Below are 21798 nucleotides of genomic sequence, written 5' to 3'. Positions count from 1 at the left end.
CCTGGCCTGTGCTACATTCTACCCCCTCCCCACCAGGCCAGATCTGTTTTTCCCAGGAAGCCTCTCCCCCCCCCCCCAGAATCACATCTCTCTCAGTTCTTATCAGCACCTCCCCATTGGTTTGTTTTGAGGATTACAAACATAATGTGGCAGCCTAATGTGGTAGAGTCACCCAGACTTGAATTTGCATCTGTGATCTGCTGTGCCTTCTGTGGCTCTGTGACCTTGGAGGAAGTCACTAAACTTCTCTGAACTTCCATTTCCCCACCTCCAAAATGGTGGGGCTTACAATCCCTCCCTCGTAGAGCGGTTGTGCCAAGGAAATGAGATAAAATCGTAAAGTGTCTCTGGTACGATTTAGACACTAAGCCATTAACACTTTCTCCTGATGATTACTCAGAGAACAGTCTTTGTTGATGCTGGTGTTTTCCAGGTGATTGGGAAACCATTTAAAATTCTGGAAGATGTGATTTGCCCTAAGCATGGTAAGCCTGAAAGTGCCATCATCCCAACCTCAAGGTCAGGGTCAAGCACACTCCTCACTCTGTTCAGCTTCTTGCCCAAGGTCCTCCCCTGGGCTTTTATGAATAAAGCTTTCAAGTGGGTCAGGCACTTTAGGATTCGGATGATAGAGAAGCAGCCCTAATGGTGACTTTCATCATTGGGCACTGGGCCTGATAGACCCAATAGATGTCAAGGGCAGTACCAAACCCATTAATAGAAGAGAAAGTTGAGAACAGAGAGAAGAGCTACCTTGCCCAGTGTCCCAGAGATAAAGTGTGGAAGAGCTGATAGTCAAAGCCCAGGCACAGGTAAGTCCAGAGGGCATGGTCTACAAGCCCATCGGGAACATTGCAAGATCTCAGGGGTGCTGATCACCATGGCACCACCTTTGAGCATCTGAGTTGTAGGGTATTCTTCAAGAAATGCTGTAGTATTTCCTGGCATATGTAGTGACTCAACCTGATGGCTAATAAAATGTTTCTACACAGTTCTTCTTAAGGACCTTCTTTAATTGATAAGACTGCTTTTCAATTAGCACTATGGTTTATACACAAACACCAACTATTGCATGAGCCTTAAAAAATGATTTTGTGCTACTCAGTGGGTTCAACATCCCCTGCTTCTGTCAGATTTACAACACCTATTTGCTCAGCTCTGGGGGTATGTGTCGAGGGCACATGGGATTGGGTTGAGAGTGGGTTTATTTGGCCCAGATTTTTAGACACTGCCCTAATTGTGTATAATTATGTGTGTGAAGTGCACAATTAAACATTAAAGAACTTTCCAGATAAATTCATTTGCAAATTAAGCAACTTAACCCCATATTAGCCTACATGCCTAAAATTTTTGCTATGGCAGATTTATTCACTTACAAATGAGTGAGTGAATGAATGAATGAATGAATGAACGAATGAACGAATGAACATGGATGAATTTGCTGTCTGTGACACAGAAATTGCTGCTCTGAGATGCAGGAAGGGGGAACCATTTTCAACCCCAGGGACCCCAGGGCCTGCTCTGAACTGGATTTCTGGGGAAGGTCAAGAGCAGAGTGCAGCCTCCTATCTCTGGAAAGAGTGACATGGGACAGAGTGAGGGAAGCTGAGCTCTTCAATCAGCTCCCATACTAATTTGCTACTTAATATGTGCTAGATATTTGCCCTGCTACCACCACCCCTAATTAGAAAGAAAAAAAAAAAGAATGCAAGAGAAAAGCATTCTTTTCTAAGATACAGATGGCATTGTTATTTCAAACTCAGAGAGGTCTCAATACACAACTTTCCTCCTGGCTTGACATTGCCATAAAGCAGGGTTAAAGATCAATCATTATAGGACTAAAGTGTTTTGCTGATGTTGATTGGTTTACACATAAATACCTCTTACAACAACTCTTTCCATTTAGTTTCCTAGGTGAACATTAGCAAATCATTTGTTATGAAGGGCATACCGGGGGAGGGTCATGAAGCAAAGTCAGCCTTTCATGAGTACTTTATGGAGATTTGATCTCTAGTTGTTTTTTTCTTTCCAGGTGATAATTACACAGGCCAGCTCACACTCAGTAGAGCCTTGGGGCTCAGCCACTGGTTGACCTGAACCCTGGAAAGCATTTCACATGCTGGGTGGCCTTTGGGAAACCATAGAGCATCTCTGTGCTATTTTTCTCATTTGTGCTTAATCATTCCGAGGCCTCCTCCTGCTGCTGCAATTTGACATGAGCCTTGACCAAATCATAAATGCCCGGCTAATGGGATAAAAATGAGTTCAAATCTGGGATTCTGGTCATTAACCCCATGTCACCATCTGCTGGAGCAGTATGAGGGCTGGCCCAGGTGAAGAGAGAATCACCCAACACTTATTAGGCATGCAGATTCCTGCTCCATTCCCCTCGAATGCCCACCCCACCCACTCAGAATCTGGCGATGGGGGCCTGGGAGGACTGCCTTCCTTGATCAAGTTTCAGAGAGCTGCTCAAGACTCCTCCCAGGCCCAGCTGTGCCCCATCCTGATCAGAGTTCTTCCTGTCACTCAGGCATGCCAAGCTGGTTTGACAAGTTTTGCGCTATATTTTTCTCTGCCCCAAAGTGTCCTCCGAAGCTGGCCTCTTCTATGTCACCTCCCCAGAGAAGCCTGTCTCCACCTCCACCCCACCCCACTCACCACCCCATCTCCTGCTTCCCGTCCTCTCAGTGCTAATCGTTTTTGGCAACGTGTCTCATCTCCTTGAAGTATCTGTCTGTTCCTACAGTAACGGTAGCCCCCATTCCACCCCGACTCTAGGGACAGAGATCCTGCCTGGCTTGGTTGGAGGCTGTATCCCCAGCAAGAAGTTCAGGAATATAAGAACTCATGAATAGATGGACTTGTGAGTCCATTTACTCATCTCTGATGATCAGGCTGCTGCTCTGAGATGCAAGAATGGGGGTTCTCTCTTGCAGCCCTGGGGAGCCCAGTCCCTGAGGAAAGCAAGGGGTATCTCTTGCCTTTCAGCCCTGTTCGTTGTTGCTCTAGGAATCATCTCACTGGAGCCGGGACCAGAGCAGGGCTGTCGCCCTGTTGCAGCTCTGGGCACTCAGAGGTCACTTAACTGGAAACCCCTGACTTAAGGGGCCATGGACTAACTAGCCCTTACTGCATAGTCTACACAATCATGAGCTGAAGGCTGCTTATCTGCCCCACCCAGGAGCTCTTCGATCCTCAACCTGTCCACGGTGAGTGGACAGCGGACACTTCCCCCAACACACTTCTCTCCACTCTCCTCATCTGATAAGATAATGATGTAGTAAAGTAATGACCTAAACAGTAGGTGTTCAATAAATGCTTGCTGGTCTAAAATGAGGACTTATGATTCCCATCTCCACCCTGTTCCTTACCCTCCATCCATTTTTTAATAACCAAAAATTGGTTTATAATGAGTCCTTGCGTTTTCCTGTGCAATCAGTAGCTTTTCGTTTTATTTCTTTGGCTATTAGGAGACACGTCTTCCTGTGGGCCCTTCATCTCGTAAGGGCTGACTCCCCGCCTGCCAGGCTAAAAGGAGGCTTTTGGACCACATCTGACCGAGGCTTCTTTTATCCTGAAAGGCCTTTGATCTGGTACATGTGTTTAAAGACACCGAAGTCTCTCCTACATAAACAAAGCAGGCCCAGTTCAAGTCTCCCCCATGGGTGGGGGGGGGGGAAGGGGGAGACTCAGGATCAGAAGATGAGAGTCTCTGGTTTTATTTCATGTCATTTCCCTTCCTCGAGGGGGTGACAGTCACCCCTCCCCACCCCGCCCCTGGGCAGCCTCTGCTGTGAGCATTCTTGACATGGTTTTTCTCTGTGTGTGTGTCCTCCTCTTTTACTCTGCCTCTGCCCCTCTCTCCCCTGGGAGCCAAGTAGAAGAAAGAAACCACTGCTGTTTATTTTCTTTCCATCCGTCAATCCCTGGAGCCAACCGCTTCGCAAACAAGGGAAAAGGCACCCAGAGGCCTTGAAGTCATCCATCAGCAGACAGCTTTCAACAAAAACTTTATTAGCACCACCTTGGCCACAGGTGAGCGGGCACTCCACAGAACAGGAGAGAGGAACAGTGCTAAGAAGTGGGTCCTGGCCTGGAGCTGCGTGGAGCTTCCTCTCCCTCTTGTGTTCAACACGTGTGGTTGCAGCTGCTGCTGAGCTTGGGTGGCAGTCCTGGGCAGGGGGGCGCTGCAGCATACCACACATGGGCTTTCCTGATCACCTGACCTCTGCTCCTCCACCCCAGCTGCTCCCCTCTCTGTTCAACTCTCTGCTCATTTTTAAAACAGCTCGAGTGTGCTCAGGTTGGCGGTGCAAGCTCTGTACCTAATTGCATTTGATGATTTTTTTTTTCCTATGTCTTCTGTGCAAGTAGAGATGCATTTGCTTCCATTCAACTGATATGTTCCCCAGCTCTTTCATCATACCAGACCAAACCAAAGTGATCCAATAGGAATGAAAAGAGAAAAATAGAAACAGGAGAAAGAAAGGGGAACCACGTCTATGTTCCTCTTTTTCTGGGCATCAGTGTGCTTTATGTTACAAACCCATAACACAAATTTTAACGTGCTGACACTGCATGAGGGGACAGTGTCTGTGTATCACCTCTATGGGAGAAATCACTAGAAGGGATTCTAAAAGATGCAAAGAACGGTGTATTTTCATGAGACCTTTCATCTGGTGGGTGAGACACGCATGAATGTCTTAGGTCTTCGTAGGATAGTGCCTCCTGATGTGAGACTCTTCAGCAGGCACTATCCTACCTGACTTCCAAAAGCAGAAGAGCGGGTGAGTGTTTCCTTGTTACAAAGGCAGAAACTAAAGCTCTGAGAGTTGAAGGACCCTGGGAAGATTAAATCCTGGTTTCCTGAGTCCACATTTCACCTTGTTTCACTCTGTCATGATTCCAATCAAATCTTGCTATAGATGCCTCTCGGAGCTGGGACACGTGAAGCAGTTTGGTAAGATACGGAGACTTGATCCTAGGAAAGGGGAAGTCATTGAGGGCAAGAAGGATCAGAGAGAGCATCAGGGAAGCAGAGACAGTTCCAGGAAGCCACAGAATGGGACCAGAGACCACCCAGGGAGGCCCTCTCAGCCAGAGTGTCCTGGTGCCTGTCATTTAAAGGGTGAACCAGAGGTCCGGTTTTTAAGAATTCAAGGTTGAAAGTCTGAGGATAAGTGTCTTTTCCATGTATTTCTGCATATACATATGTGTGTGTCCTTTTCTTCTGTGTCTAATTATGCATGCAATTTAGCAAGGACTGATTGCCTGCTAATTTGTGGCCTGGGCACTTTCATAGTTTTGTTTTGTTTTTTCCTGCAGTGCTGGGTATCACACTCAGGGCCTTATCCATGCTAGGCAAGCACCTTACCACGGAGCTACCTCCCCAACCCTTGACCTGGGCACTTTTCTAAAGCAAGAGAGAAAATACCTGTAACTGAAAGACTTCGCCTTATTGCTCCCAAGATTCCCAGGGGGTTGAGCAGGGCAGGGCATCTGTGCCTCCTCTAGAGAGTGCTCTGGATTGTGGGTTCTCAGGGGACATGAAATGGAAATGTCCTTCTCAGTTCTCTGTGCACACTGGATGTCCATGGAGAGAAGAGGGTGGACACATACTGGAAACCAAATCCCATTCAGTCCTGCGCAGTTATTCTGCCCATTTTACAGATAAGGAGACTCAGGCTTTAAGGGGTAAAGTAACTGCTTATGGTCCCGGCTGTCAGCATGGTCATGAACTTCAAGTGGGAGTCAAGGTCGTTGAGTCAGGCTGCTGCCCAAGTGCCTTCTGCAGCCTGGGGTGCTGTGGGTAAGGACTTAGGAGCTGGTGTCATTCGACTGTGAGGTTGAGCGCATCCTAACTCTGTTACTTAAAACATGCTGCTTACCTTAGCTAAACCTTGGTTTGCTCATCCGTAAGATGGGGAGAGTAACAGTGCCCGCCTGAGAAGGGTGATGGGAGAATATAACACGAGATGAAACATCTAAACACGAATAAGTATCCAAAGCTCAGGAACTCTAAGCTGTCGTTATTTATACCATTGTTGCGCCATGCTACTGTTGCAAGGAGACGTGGTGGCAAAGCACTACACCCTGAGGACCTGTGAACCATCCTGGATCCCCACCCCATCCCCATGCAAAATAGAAAGAGTGCAGTCACCAATCAGATGAAAACATGAGAGCAGACAAGCAGTGGGAATAAATATTCATAAGTCAGGGTTCAGGCAGGTCCCAGAGGACAGGAAGTGGATGGAGTTTCAAAGGCCTGTTTTCCTGAGATAGGCAGGGACATTTTGTCAAGCGACTCTGGCGTATCACGCTGTCTGCTAGCCCTCGAGGATATGATGCTCATGCAGACACGCTCCTATGAGCTCTGGTCCAGATTCTCCCAGTATTCAGCCGCACCACTGTTTCCTCCTAGGACAAACCCAGGAGCCAGACGACTCCTGTAGGCCTCAGCAGACCTCGTCCTGGGTAGTTCAGGCTCTGACCCAGAGAACGGGGGCTGTTTTCCCAGGGCTGGAGATCCAAAGATGCCCACCCCCTCATCTAGCGTGTATTCTTCTGTAAGGGCCGAGCACTGTGGCCAGCCAGGGCCGGACTCCCTTCCTGCAGCCACTCATCAGTGCCTTCTCTCCGAGCCCCACCCTCTTTCCTGAACACTGATCCCCTACATCTATATATCTCTACCACCCCCCAGTCCAACACTGAAACCAACTTTCAGTCACCTCCAGGGGAGCTATTGATTTCACCGGCCATTACAGAGTATGTCCTTAGTGTAGTCACAGTACTAAATACCCAGATTCAAAGAGCATCCAGTAAGCTGGCAGATGAGGAATTCAGATGTGGACACACTGGGCACAGGGACCAGGCCTGTGCTGGAGCTGGGTGTGTGCGGGGACCCACGTGTACAAGTATCATGTCAGCTGATGAAGGGTTTTCAACCTCAGCACCATTGATGTTTTGGTCTGGGTAATTCTATGTTGGGGGCCTGTCTTGTGCATTGCAGGATGTTCAGCAGTGTCTCTGGTCACTCCTCTAGGTATCAATAGCACCTTGGGCCTCCCACTGTGTCAACCAAAAGCATTACTGAACATCCCTGATTGGTCCCTGGGGACAAAAATTACCCCCATTTGTGAAGCACTGAGTGAATCCTAACATAGATTAGTGACGTGGGTATGATTTCATCTCTACTTGACAGCCGTTCTGTCTAATCTGAGGTGCTTCTAGGTTAAATTGCATATCCAAGGTCACACAGATCGGAAGGATAAGGCAGGGCCAGTTTGCTTTCACAGCTCACAAGCTTGCTGTTCTTATCCACCCCCCCCCCCAAATCTGGGCACCCATGGCACTGAGGTCTTGGCAATGCTCAATAAACTCACCCAAAGATGGGCCATTTACTAACACCAATTCTTCCCACATACAGTGCCCTTTGCGAGCCACACAACCATTCTGTAGTGTAGTTCTCGCCCCCCGCCCCATTTTTTAAATGAGCACTCTTAGCCCAAAATGGACAGAAGGGATCTGCCCCAAGTCACAGAGAAGACAAGCCACCCGAGGCTGGGCTGGGACCCACATCTTATAATCCTACTGTCTCTGATACTCAGAGAGTTGAGCAAACACTGATTAAACTATGCAAGGCAGGAAGCAACTTAATATAAAAAATGCAAATCCAGGATGATGGATATATTTAGGGGTTGAATTATTATGTGGTGATATAAAAATAGATCAAGGGAAAGCACAGGAAATTGCAAACCTGACTTGCGAGAAACGGAGAAGGTACATGGAGAGCATTGAGTACGTGTAATTAACTTTGCTGGGACAATATTTCGAGGCTGCCACTTGACACCAAAACATCCACAGGCTTCATTTACAGTAACCATGCAGGTAACCCCCTGAGGAGGAGTTATCATCCGACAGAGCTCAGCTTGAAGCTGTGGATTCCAAAAGTGCCAATGTTCAAATGCTTTGATGGGCAATCCCAATTCTCATATGCACATAGGGTAAGCACACCATACATGTGGGTCCTGTGGCCTGTATGCCTGCTGATATTGAAATGACCTTCTTAGTTCTCTGTGCCCACTGGATTTCCACAAGTACTGGAAACCAATTCCCATTCAGTCCTGTGCAGTTATTCTGCCCGTACATAAGGAGTCTCAGGCTTCAAAGGGTAAAGTAACAACCTATGGTTCCCGCTGTCAGTGTGGGCATGAACTTCAAGTGGGAGTCAGGCTGCTGCCCAAATGCCTTGTGCAGCCTGGGGTGCTGTGGGTGAGGGCTTAGGAGCTGGTGTCATTCAACTGAGAGCTCTGTTACTTGAAACATGCTCCTTACCTTGCCTAAACTTGGTTTGCTCCTCTGTAAGATAGGGATAGTAACAGTGCCTGCCTCAGAGGGCTGATGGGAAGATGCCATGAGATGAACTGTATAGGTACTAATAAGATCTAATAAAAGCCAAGTATAGGATACCATTATTAACACAATTATTATAATTCCTACTGTCATCAAAGGGAGCCCAGGTGGCATGAAACTTCACTATAGCAGACATATGATCTTTCTTGTGTCCCCATGCCCTATATCTCCCCATGCAAAGTGGAAAGAGTACACTCTTGAGGACAGACAAACAGTAGATTTAAATAACAGTCGAGGGGCATCTAGGACCCCAGGAGACAAGGAGACAAGCCTCATGATTGGTTTTAGGGCCTTTCTCCTGAGCTGGGTGGGGAAACTCCACTGTGAGCACTTCCACCTTAACCAAGTGTTGCCCGGAGGTCCTCTAGCCACAGAAGAGCCGTGATTCCGTGTGTCCTCTGCTTCGTGGGAACACCACAGCACAAGCACCTCACAGCCAGGTCTACCTGCACACGAAAGAACCTGTTCCAGCCTAAAGGAATCTTATTTATTTATTTATTTCCATAAGAAACAGTTATCCAGTGTTCCCTGGTGCAGCTGATCCTCAGCTATTTATCTTGAGGCACAACAGCCCTTTGGGTTGGGGCTGCAATCCTCCTCCCACGGTCCAGGTACCCGAGGGGCTCAGAAGTGAATTCCTAGGTTCAGGGTTTTGATGGACCTGTGAGCATTAGGCAATGGCGGGTGGGTGATTTTTCCAGGTCCCAGGAATTTGTACATGAGGGAACCTCTGCTAAGCAGGCATATGTGTAGTTGAGGTGGTGGAACAGGTATGAGTGGCCTGTTTGCCTGAACCGGAAATGGGAGCCACGTGGGAAAGCATTCCTGTCTTCCTTGTCAGAGTAAAATTTACCATCCTTCCAACGTCCTGCACCAATCGCCGTGAGACCTGCTCAACAAACCCAGCTCCTAACACAGGGGAGAGGCCCAATCAATATCTGATAAACAAATGAAGCTGAAAACCAACTAGGCTGCTTCTTGGTTTTCCAAAAGTGTCCCCAAGACTGGTAGTTAGTTACCTATGTGTGATACTTCCAGGTATTCAAAGAAACGAGGTTTCAGAGCATAGTTTATTCAAATATTTACTGGTTTTCTCCCATGAGCCAGGTCTTGGGAACAACCTGCGTGAAGCAATCAGGGTCTCCACCCTCCTGGGGCTTAGTGTAAGTGACGCTTCTGCACAAATGAGTTCCCGATAGTCACATATTTACTAATATTCCAAGATGAGCCATAGCTCTTTAAAAAAACTTAATAATTGCATGCTTTGTGTTTCTTGCCAAAATGGACCAGAAACCACTAGCAATTATGTTGGTGTCATTACTGCAAAGCCAATTTGCTTCTAGAGTTACAGTTGTACTCCAGGAACTTGAGCTACACTCCAGAGAGATCATTAGTTGCTGCACATGCATTATTGAGGGCACTGGTGTCGTTTACCAGTCCAGGATGCCCTCAGTCAAGTGTGATAGCAGGAAATGGGGGGTCGAAATAATTAACCTCATGTGATTTTGTCAGGAATCCTTGCAAAACCACCCACGTGCGCGTAATGTGTCTTTCAGTTGAATAATCTCAATGCATCAGTTTTATCGACGTGATCTCTTTCCTTGTCCTCTTTGCCCACCTTGCTATTTGTTTCTCTGTCTCTCAATATGTCTTTGACTAACCTCTATTCCCATCTCCCTTCCTGTATCCAGTAGGGCATGGTTGTAACTAATGGCCCCCACAGGCATTGCTGAAAGTGGCTCTGCTGGGACTCTCAGACCACGGTCCTCACTCTAGATCAGAATTCTCAAGAGAAAAACCAGAAGGTGTCATTTTGTGAAGGCTTTGCTCAACTTTACTTCAATTAAATCCCTTTCACCAATCCTAGGACTCCTCCCTCAACTACAACATGAGTGGAACCTCCATGGGTTTGGGAATCTATTCTGAGTTCCAATTACCGTTTTCACCATTTGCTCCAGGAGATGGGCCCTTGAACAATTCCTGTGTAGAAAGAAGGACGACAGCAATGTTTACCATTTATGAGGAATAAATTGAATGAGTCTGTGCAGTTTTTATCCCAATATGCTGTTAAATGAGCCTTATTTCCATCTCCTCATCCAGCCACCCATCCCCTGCATTTAAAAAGCATGCATCAAGGTCCAATTACGTGCCAAGTGTTGTGCACTGTTCAAGTTTTGTAACTGGTACAAGAAATCTCACTCATTGGGGGTATGATGAATAGTAGCCCCCATCTTTTTGCTTTTAAATGTATCATTCAAGACTTTTCTAATAATAGGTATAAATCCAAGATCTCCCTCTTTCTCAGTATTAATGTCTTTCTCATGGCTTCACCCCTTATCCAGGAACTCCAGGGCTTCCAGAGTCACACCTGTTTTGAGAATCAGGGAAGTCTCCTCGGGCTGTGTGTGCAATGCTCCTCCTCACCAGCAGGAGTCACTGTTGACAAATGGTCTTCAATCAGGGATACCATCTCCTTAGTTCACAAGCACACAGGCTCAGTGGTTGGCCCTCAGGTCTGGACAGCATGTCAGGGGAACTGGGTATTCAGATCTTTCCAGACTCATCTGTTCGCTGAGTTTCAACCAGGCCTTCCCCATCAGTCCACTTGGTCAACTTGGCCACTTCCCCCCAGCCCATGAATCTGGGTAAGGGCCACGCCCCACCAGTTTGCGGACTCCCTCTTCACATGCTTCTGGGGTCAAGGTTGCCCTCTTGTCCCTTTTCTGCCTTGGGGGACTTCAGGACCCCTTTGCAGACTGGTCCACACCTTTTCAGGCCCCTGTAAAACAGGAGAGAAATGACTTCTGCCAAGCCCCCCGCCCCAAAAGCCCTTCAACAATACACATTCAAAGTCCTCTCACAGCCTTCTCGCAGGAAAATGGGTACCACACAGAAAAGAAGGTCTGGTCCATGGTTGTTGCTAGATTATCTTTCCAGGATAAAAGCTATGTGTTTGTTTTTTTTTTTCCTCCTAAACAATTAGAGTTGTATCTGACCACATGCTTGATCTCAGTTATTAAAAACACAATCCACTATAAACCAGGCAAAACACTACCCTTGGGAAGCTTAGAATGTAAGGAAGAAGTCAAAACCAAAAAAATAACGAAACCACTCCATATCATGAATGGCGGAACAGCCCTACTTGATGGACCAAATTTACTCCCCCCGCCTTGAGGGAGACCAAGAGACCTGAGGCACTGAGGTCTATAAGAAGAACCATAAAAAAAAAAAAAAAAAGGTGACCAAGGAGACATGCAATATGAGCACATGAAAATATGAGACATTAAATATGAGCACCCTTGAGCAGCCGAAGGCGGTGTTAAGGGTCTCCACTGTCCCCTCTGACACCTCTAGTCCTTCCTAGAGTCTCAGGATTGGATAGACCTTATGGGTTAGCTAGACTTCCAGTAGGACAGGAGAGGGGCCAATTCCAAAAGCCAATCTCCCCTTTCGGTCCCTCACACATTGTGAGTGAATGCAGAATTTAGGAAGTGAAGAGATTCACGTCCAGGACAAACACAACACCGCCCCCCCCCCACTTCCCAGTTGATCCCCTTGGAAAACACAGGCCGGAGGTGCTTCAGCCCTAAACTGTGCTCTGCGCCTCGGCTTCCTTTCCAGGGCGATGCGGCAGGGATGCTTCCAGGATGTGCCTGCTCCAGAGGGGGGAGAGTGTGAGAGGGAGGGGCTCCCGGGCGTTGAATAAATAAAGCGGATGCGGTTGAGCAACTGTTGAAATATGAGGAAATTGCTTCCAGCAGTTTAAAGTCTTGGCTTGACTCATAATTTAACCTTGAATATAGTTTTCAAAAATCATTAAGTCCCCAAAGCCTTCATCTCTAGCAGTGATTAGCTACGATGCAGTCAGTAGGAAGTTAATATATTTATTTATAAGGAGGCAGATAATGCATGGAAAGAATCTATTCATCCTGCACTCACTCAGCGAGTTCTTACTGATGGCGAGCTCAGGAGCCGGCACCACTGCTGAGCACTGGGAGATCCCAGGAAACAAACAAGCTCCCATCTGCCGAGGAGCTTGACGACCCATAAGAGGAGGCGACAAGGAATCAGCATTAATGGAACACCACTGCATGCCAACCATTGTTCTGGGAGTTTCTGCTGCCTTTAACCTTTAGCCCTTGAAAAAAATATATATGTATATTTTAATGGAAAGGGGACACTGTAAGCAATCATAAAATGAAACTTCCTGAGGCACATCTGTATTTAAGGCCACCCTATGTATCTAGGACCTTCTGCAGGACTGTCATTGTTCCAAGGGTAACACACATACCCACCCATTTAATCCTCATGGCCACCTTATGAAGGAGGGTCTGTCAACCTCTACACTTTACTGATGAAGAAATTGAAGGTCAAAATCACAGATCCAGAAAGACAACATTGCTCTTAATTTGTATACCAGGGTTCTCATTCCTTCCAAATCACCGGGTCCCCAGGGAAAAAAAAAAAAAGTATAACTGTTCTGTGACTCTGCACTAAGTCTGTCCTTTGCTAGTAACTTGGGGAAGAAGTTAAAGGGAGAAAAGGAGGGAGCAGGATCTTAAGGGTAGACAGGGCTACAGGAGGAATCTGAGACACAGGATTCTTCCAGAATAGACGTGGAGTCATGCCAGGCATCTTCATGGCTCGGGATTGGCATCTGGGGCCTTGAGGTCACAAAAGGAATCATGATCCTCGCATTTCTGCATCTGCTTTTGGGGACAGCCCTGTCAAAACCAGAGGTAAGGATAAAATGGGAAGACCAAATACATCTCAGCCTCGGCTCCCACCCACCCCATCTGGTTCCTCCTGAATCTCCCCAAGCCGTGGATCAGTGAAACTGGAGAAGCTTCCTGGTTGCCATGGAAACGGGCAAGGCTACATCAAACAGGAAGTTAAGAATGGAAGAAACGGATTCTGTAGCTTCCCCAGGCAACTCCTGAGCAAGTTCTCTAATTACCCTTTGCATCCAGAGTCAAAGAGTTCTCTGGTCACAGGAATAGCCCTGAGCCTTCCAATCTCCTCAGCCAGGTAAGCAGAATGCTCCCGTTCACCCAGCGCACCCCGGTCCTCTCTCTGGAGCTTGTCAGTTTTCCTCTCTCAGCTCAATTCTTTTTTGTTAGATAGTAATTCCAAAACACCGGGTGAAAGTGGAACAAGAATAGGGTGTACACATGGAGCGATTCCTACTGGTACTTGGGACTTGGTTCTTGGCTCCGTGGAGATCTCTTCCATCTCTGAATTTCAGAGTTTTTAAGGACAGGGTGACAGAACACAAGTTGCCGAAGAAGTGTCCAGAAGGTGTCAGACAAGCCCACAGAGAAGGGGGATTTGAACTCTGAAAGGCAGGCGAAAGGACACTCCTCCCCAGGATTTGCCAAAGCCCGGAGGTGCCTCTTCCTGTTAATCCCACACTCCCTTATCATCCCTTTCAACTCTTTGCTCAACTGTCTGACTCTTAGGTGTGTAACTGGGGAGTCCAAGACGAGGTATAAATGAGCAAAAAGTCCCCAGACTTCATTTCGGTGACTGCTTCCAACGTCCTCCCACAGATATAATAAAGATATGAAGACGCCAAACTGGATTCTTTGGTGGTGGTTGTTCTACAGACTTTTCTTTTCCCACTTCATTTTCTAATTTGAACATTCAAGGGTCAAGCACTTGGAGCCTTATATAAGCCAGCAACTGGAAAGCGGTCCTTGTCCCCTCTCCTTCAGCTAACACAGACATGGATAAGAAACAACAACACATCACAGATGTACATGCGATGCCCGGGTGTGATTCAACTTTGAATTGAATGTGAGCACTGAGCTTGGAGTTGGGTGTCTCCCATTTGCCTGTATCAGTTATAACTGGAAGAAGCAGAGGGTTCTGTCCTCAGCGTGGTGAGAACCCAAGCCCCCCACTCCACAGGTGAGGGTGGGCTTTTGTTCACTTTGCTATTAAGGAAGCCAGACGAGAGGACCCAATACCAAGACCAAGGATCCAATCCCAAGGTCTCTCTTACCTCTGAGTTAAAGGTTTCCTGAGAAGGGCCCCCACCCTTTGCAGAGTGTCCCCCGATGTCACAGGTCCACGATGGACCTCAACAGAACTCCTTTCTTCCTTCTGCCTGTTCTCCACAGTGCAGTTAAAAGGTCCACTCGCACACATCTTCATTTATTCTTTTTCCTAAGCCTTTGCTGACATGAGTATCTGCATTTTACAGAGAGGACCCAGGCAGACAGAGAAGGAACTGCTCTAGGAACACCCAACTGATATGTCACCGCTGTAAGCATTTAAAATGCAAGTTTGGATCCCCCAAACCTGTGCTCCCCGGCACTCTGTTTCCAGATTGTCAGGTACTGATTGGCAGGGGATGCAGGTGGGAGGAAGTGGGTCGGAAAGAAAAATATGCTAGAGAAAGAGATGCTGCTTACTGTATTCTGCTGTCTTTCCTTGGGTCTTCTTTCCTTTCTTGGCCGAGGGCATGCATTATTTATCTCTCCCACGCAGAAGTTTCGCAGTCATAATAAAGGTCAGAAGGGGAGGAGAGAGTTATCTAAATCCGCAGCTGTATCCAGGCACACTCGGGGTGACATAGGGAGTCCAGCGGAATCCATCTGGGAGAAGAATAAAGACATGAACTTCCGTATTTCTTTCTTTCTTCTTTTCTCCCTTCCTTCCTCCCTCCCTCCCCTCCCCCCACAAGACAAAAATTCACAGGCAAGTTTGTGCCCCTTCTGACCCATTTCCACCCCCCTCCCTTACCCTGACAACCCAACTACCTCAAATGCCGTTTCTGGATAAATGAGAGGACCTGGAATGAACCATGTTATTCTGGTGCTTTGAAGCGTAAGCTTTCCTGTCTCTGATTTTGGAACCCCCGTGGATAGATTCAAAATTTCTCTTTTGAAATCCTCAAACCTATTCCCTTTAATTAAAACAGTAAATATGTGTTCTGTAGCATTTGGAGGGAGTGACTTGGGACACTAAGGCATAAAAACAGACAGATGGGATGTTGCGGTTCCAGAAAAGATGGACACCCCCCACCCCAGGCTGGTGTCTGCCAGTTCTGGGATGCACCTGTATGGCAACCACTGGGGAGGTTCCTGTTACTGGGTACCCATCTGTTTGTCCTCCCCATATGCCGATCCCTGACCAGATTTTCCTTCGTGTCCAGCCACAGTGAGCCATCCAGCTGCACTGTCTGCACTGGACCTGGGGAACAGTGACTTTTAAAAAGATCTCTGAATAGATAGCTATTTAGTTCCCCCCCCCCACCCCCAGTACTTGAAGGAACAAACCTGGCTTAGTAGAAAGGGTTCAGATATTTTTGTTCTACTCTCATCCTGGGAAGCCCACCTAAAAGCAATCAAAAAGGTAAAATCGTATTTTCATTGCTAAAGCAAGGAAATTGCCAAAAGCCTCCTAACCCTAAAATTGTTATTATATCCAACAATAAACGTCTGGATGGAGAGCAGGAAATCTCATACTGCCTCACACTCTGGTGGGGTGAGAATGTCCCAGAGTAAACGTCCTTGTCCTGAAGTTCGTTAATACCCAGGATGCTTTGAGTAGGGTGGCGCTCTCCCGGGTCATGGATACATAAGCCGTGGGAGAGAGACGCACTGTAGAGAATAAACTCATGTGACTCTGAGAAGCGAAGGGGCTCCAAATCCAAGGGTGACAATGTATGTTTCCACCTAATGAATTAAGGACTAGCATTAAAATTAAAAATAAGGTCTTACAATATTGAGAATTAAATTAGAGGCTGACACTGTTCACCTGTAAGACTTGTATGAAGTCGCAGTAATGAAGGCAGTGTGGGATTAGAGAAAGGAACAGACAGAAAGATCAGCAGAATTTAGAAAGGAGTTCCCAGAAATAGATGCACGTAAATCCAGGCAACTGAGCTTTGAGAGTGGAGTAAAAAAGCAAGACAGTGGAGAAAATATAGTCTTTTCAACAAATGGTCCCGGAACAACTGGGCATCCATATGCAAGAAAAATGAATCTAGACATAAACCTTAAACCCTTTCGAAAAATTCACTCAGAATGAATCACAAAGACCTAAGTGTAAAACAAAACTATACAACTCTGAGAAGATAACACAGGAGGAAATCTAGATGACCCTGGATTTTGGTGATGCCTTTTTAGATACAACCTCAAAAACACAATCAGGGACTAGAGAGAATCAATAAGTTGGACTTCGTTAAAATTAAAAATACCTGCTCTGTGGCTCTGTGAAAGACATCGTCAAGAGAATGAAAAATAAGCCACAGAGAGAAATCATTTGCAAAAGAAAAATATGATAAGGAACTATCGTTCAAAATACACCACGAAAGAAAAAATAAATAAAATAAATAAAATCAACAGAAAGGAATCAATCCAATTTTAAAATGGGTTGATGACCTTCACAACAGAAACTTCACCAAAGACGTCTGGATGACATATAAGCATATGAAAATACCATCGGAGAAAGGCAAATTAAAATAACAATGAGATACACTTACACATGTATTAGGACGGTCGGAATCCAGAACACTGCCCACATCAAATTGCTGGCGAGGAGGCAGAACAACAGGAGCTCTCGTCCGCTCCGGGTGGGGGTACAAAATGGCACCACCACCTTGATAGGTAGTTTGAGGGTTTTCTTAACAAAATTTATAACATTCTCTCCATTCAACCCAGAAAAGCTGTGCTCTTTGGGATTTATACAGAGGAGTTGAAAAACTTATGTCCATCCAAAATACCTGCCCAAAGATGTTCCTAGAAACTTCATTCAGAATGAACAAAACCTGGCAGCGACTGAGAGGTCCCTCAACAGGCGGGTGAGCTGTGGACCCCCTGACAAAGCGCATATTAGTCAGCCTTAAGAAGAAATGAACCAGCAGGCCATGGAAAGATTGGGCGGGGAGTTAGAGATACATCAACAATAAGCGAAAGAAGCTCATCTGAATTCGTGAAAAAGCATTCAGACGGCATGGTTCCAACTGCAGGCCATTCCAGAAAAGGCAAACTATGGGGACAATAAAACGATCAGTGGTGGCCGGGAATTAGGGCAGAGCGCTGAGGACTTGGAGGGCAGTGGAACCACTCTGTACGTGACTACAATGGCAGGTGCATGTCACATATTTGAGTAAATCCATAGAACATACACCACCAAGAGGGAACCCTAGTGTGGACTATGGACTTTGGACAGTGAAGATGTGACCAACATAGCATAGGTTCATCAATTATAAAAAAAATACGTCTTTGGGGTGGGATGTTGATAATATGGGAGGCGACATGTGAGGGAGGAGCAGCTATGTTGGAAATCTCTGTACCTCCCCTCAATTTTGCTGTAATCCAACAATTCTAAAAAAAAAAAAAAAAACTACTAATGAAAATTTACACTGTTATTAGAGAACAATAAAAAGGAGAAGAAGAGGGAAAAAAGAAGGAGAAGAATATGAAGAAGGAAGTCTTGATTCAGAGACAGAATGCAAACTTGGCCATCTCCTTATGCCAGGCATTTCCCTGGCTATTTGAAACGTGACCATTTTATCTCTTTTCCAAAAAGAATTCAATAGAGAGACGATGGGTTCTATTTCACATACAATGAAATGGATAGTTTTAGGGACCAGATCACTCTAATTCAAGGTCAATACACTAATATTAAACATTTTAAGCCAGGCGTGGTGATGCACACTTGTAATCCTAATGACCCTGGAGGCTGAGGCAAGTTGGAGGCCAGACTGGGCAACTTACCAAAACTTGTCTAAAAATAAAAAGGGATGGGGTTGAGCCCAGTGGTAGATTGCCCCTTTGTCTAATCCCCAGTACTGCAAAACGTTTAAAATAAAATACGAATATTTCTTTTGTGTGTGGTACCTGGGATGGAGCCCAGGAGTGCTCTACTACTGGGCTAAGCCCTAGCTCTTTTTATTATTATTATTATTATTATTATTATTATTATTATTATTATTTTAGGTAGGGTCTTGCTAATTACCCAGGTTGGCTTCAAACTGGCAATCCTCCTGCCTTAGCATCCCAGGTTGCTGAGATCACAGGTGGGCCACAGCACCTAGTCAGAAAAACAAACAAAGAAAAACCCAGTTGCTCCTTCAGTTGCATCGTCATCCCCACGTTGTCCACCACCACTCTCAACAGCGCCTTCATCTTCATCACTAATGTGCACAGAGCTCTGAGATGTGCCATCACTGGACCTATGTGGTTTTCTCATTTAATTCTCACAATTCCATTTCATAGCAAATTTTTTTTTTTTTTTTTAATGGTGCTCAGAAAAAACTAAACACACCCCTCAGATCACGCATCTGGTAAGCGGCAGAGCCCAGATCTGTCGGGCGCCTAACTTCAAATCCTGTTCATCTACTATTTCTCACTCTTTCCAGATAGAGTCTGCGATTCCACTAACTGGCTAACAAATAAGGTTTTCTCCCTTGGATTTGGCCTCCTCATCTACAAAATGAGCAGTTTGTGCTAAATGATTTAAGATTCCTTTCCAATCTAATCTGACAAACTGATCTAATTTCAGTGCAGCAGCTTGGAGGGAATGTTTTGGGTCCGGGTTTGTTATATCTGAAATAACCTGTCTTCTCTCTTCCCAGGAGAGCAGCAGTAAATATACAGATGGAGAGGGAACAAAAGAGCCTACAAATCCTGTAAAATGAAATCGCACGGCACAAATGTGGTTATTCTGAGGGAAAGAATAAAGCGGCGTGTTCCGGAGCCTTTTCACACAGCTGCCAATCAAAGCCGCAGCCAGGCAGGCTTTCAGAAGAGCTGCTCTATTTAACCCGAGGATACAGAGTGAGCAATTTGGAGCTCAGCGTCGTGACATCCCATAACCTGCACCCAGACATCCAGGATGCCCTCTCCTGACCCCCACGTACCCAGTCCATCACCAAGTCGCACTGATTTCTCCACCAGAATAACTTTCAGTTCCCATCCCCATATCCCATGTTCTTTGTCCAAACTCTTATTATCTCTACCTGAGCTATTTGCAATTTCCTCGCTGCCTCTGTGCATTGCAGTACCGCTCACCCCCGGCCATACTGCAAGGATCTTGGTCCATCTTCTGCTGTGATAACAGAATACCACTGACTGCGTGACTTACAAACAACAGCAGTTCATTAGGTTCTCAGTTTGGGAGGCTAGGAAATCCAAGGGCACTCATTGTCTGTCAAGGGCCTCTGTCCTAAGTCTACTTGGCAGAGGGGCAAGTGAGCCTGCAGGAGACAAGAAGGCTGGACTCCCTTTTATCAGGAACACACTCCCCCAAATCCAGGCATGAGGGCAGAGCCCTCGGAACCAACCGCCTCTTAAAAGTCTCAGTTCTCAATGCTGGCATTACAATGGCAAAGCACCTCTCAAAATGAGTTTGGGGGCATATTCAGGAAGTTACTGCATGAAATCATATTTTTCAAGTTCAAATCTGATCATGACACAGTCTTATCACTAACCATCTTAGAGAACAAAGTATAATAATGCAGACATTGAAAAGTCATCCAGAGTCTACATGTCCAGTTTCACCTCTCATTCAATTCTCTTATGCTTCATCCTTGCTGAATCACTCATGCTCTCTCAGACATGGGTGAAATGTCCCTGCTTTCATATCATTTTTTTTTCCTATTTGGACCCAGAATGTTCCCAAACTCACCACCCTGACCACCCCTGCCAACTCCTGTCTCTGTTACCTGGAGAACTTCTATTTATGCATTAAACCCCAGCTCTACTCTGATCTGCGTAAGGATATATCGACTTCACGGTGGTTTCTCAGTTGAATGATCCCTCCTGTAGCTGGAAAGTTCTAGAACTAAAGAGACAACATTTCAGATGGTTGGTTTGGTATTAGTTGCCTTTGCTGGACTGAAAGGACCTTAGGGAAAAGGAAGATACCTAAATACTTAATAGATGTAATAATGCATGGTGTGCATCAATGCCCATGTCAGATGACACTCTGCCAGGGCTTTCCTAAGTGAATTAAAACATGCTCAGAGAAATAAATGCGTGAGAAGGCAACAGCCAAGAAACCTCGACCTCCGAGTATTTGAAAAAGAATTTGACGAGACCGTTTTGTGAGAGTTTACGAGGTCTACTCAAGAAACATAGGTTAAGTACTATTTGGCCACCGGCTGCCATAAAAATTATGCAGAAAACGAAAGCGTTATGTGACAAGAGAGCTTGGACGAGAGGTGTAGGTGCTCTGGAGGGGAAATCAGTATTCACAGTCATGAAATAATTTTTAAAAAGAGAGAATTCAATATACCACAAACTAAATTATGGGATTAATAAAATCCAAATCAAAACTCCAAGGGGATTTTTTTAAAAAACCTTGACAGAATGAAAGTTAATTTGGAAGATCGAAAACAGACAAGAGCCATCTCAATCAAAATCCCAGCAGGTTTAATTGATATTCTCACTACTAAAATTTAAATGAAAGTGAGAAGGACCAAGAAGAACCAAGGTAAACCTGGAGAAGAACAAAGCTGGGGGTGTTATGTCACCAGTTAATAAGGTCTGTTTAAAGTTTTAGTAATTGAGACACTGTGGTATTTGCAGAGGAATAGATAAGCAGGTATATAGGACAAAATAGAGAGGTCAAAATATTCTTTAGCATATAAGGTCATTTGATTTATGAGAGGCAAAGAATCATATTGACTATCCTTTTCATTCTGTCTTTTTCCATTTAACTTTGTGTGAATCATCCTCATTGTTGAGTACAATCTTAAATCATTCATGTTCATTGCTACATAGTATTCCTTTGTGGAGTGCATCTCTCCAATGCAGCGGAAAAACATCAATCATTCCAGGAAGTGGTTCTGGGTCAATCTGGTGACCATTTGGAAAAATATATTTTGTCCCTCTACTTTATATTATGCACAAAAATCAGTTGCAGATGGATCACAAATATAAATGTGAAGATTAAAACTATTAATCTTAAATAAGAAAACATGTTTGTAATATTGGAGAAAGCAAAGAGTTCTTCAGCACATTACAAAAAAAAAATGTTAACCGTAAAGATTAGATTAGATTAAAATTTTAAGGATCTCATCAAAGGTCACCAAAGAGGCAATTTAAAGAGTAATGCAATGAACACAAATCCCAAATATATGAAGACCTTCTACAAAACAATTTTAAAAAATAAACAATAAAAAGGAGAAACTTGAAGAGACAGCTAATTAGAAGGGATACACTAGTGATTACTTAAGTTATGAAAATGTGTTCCACCTTATGAGCTATCATGGAAAAGAAAACTCAAATCCCAATAGCATTCACACTAGAATGACGAAATCAATAAGACGAGTGACTAAATATTGGCAAGCTGGTGGTAACTGGAACTCTAACTGCACTGCTGTTAGGTGGTAAACTGATACAACCACTCTGGAAAACTATTTGGCAG

Source organism: Callospermophilus lateralis, chromosome 11 (assembly GCF_048772815.1).
Source record: "Callospermophilus lateralis isolate mCalLat2 chromosome 11, mCalLat2.hap1, whole genome shotgun sequence".
Lineage (NCBI taxonomy): Eukaryota > Metazoa > Chordata > Mammalia > Rodentia > Sciuridae > Callospermophilus > Callospermophilus lateralis.
The sequence above is the reverse complement of the archived record's forward strand: the minus strand, read 5'-3'. Positions refer to the sequence as shown.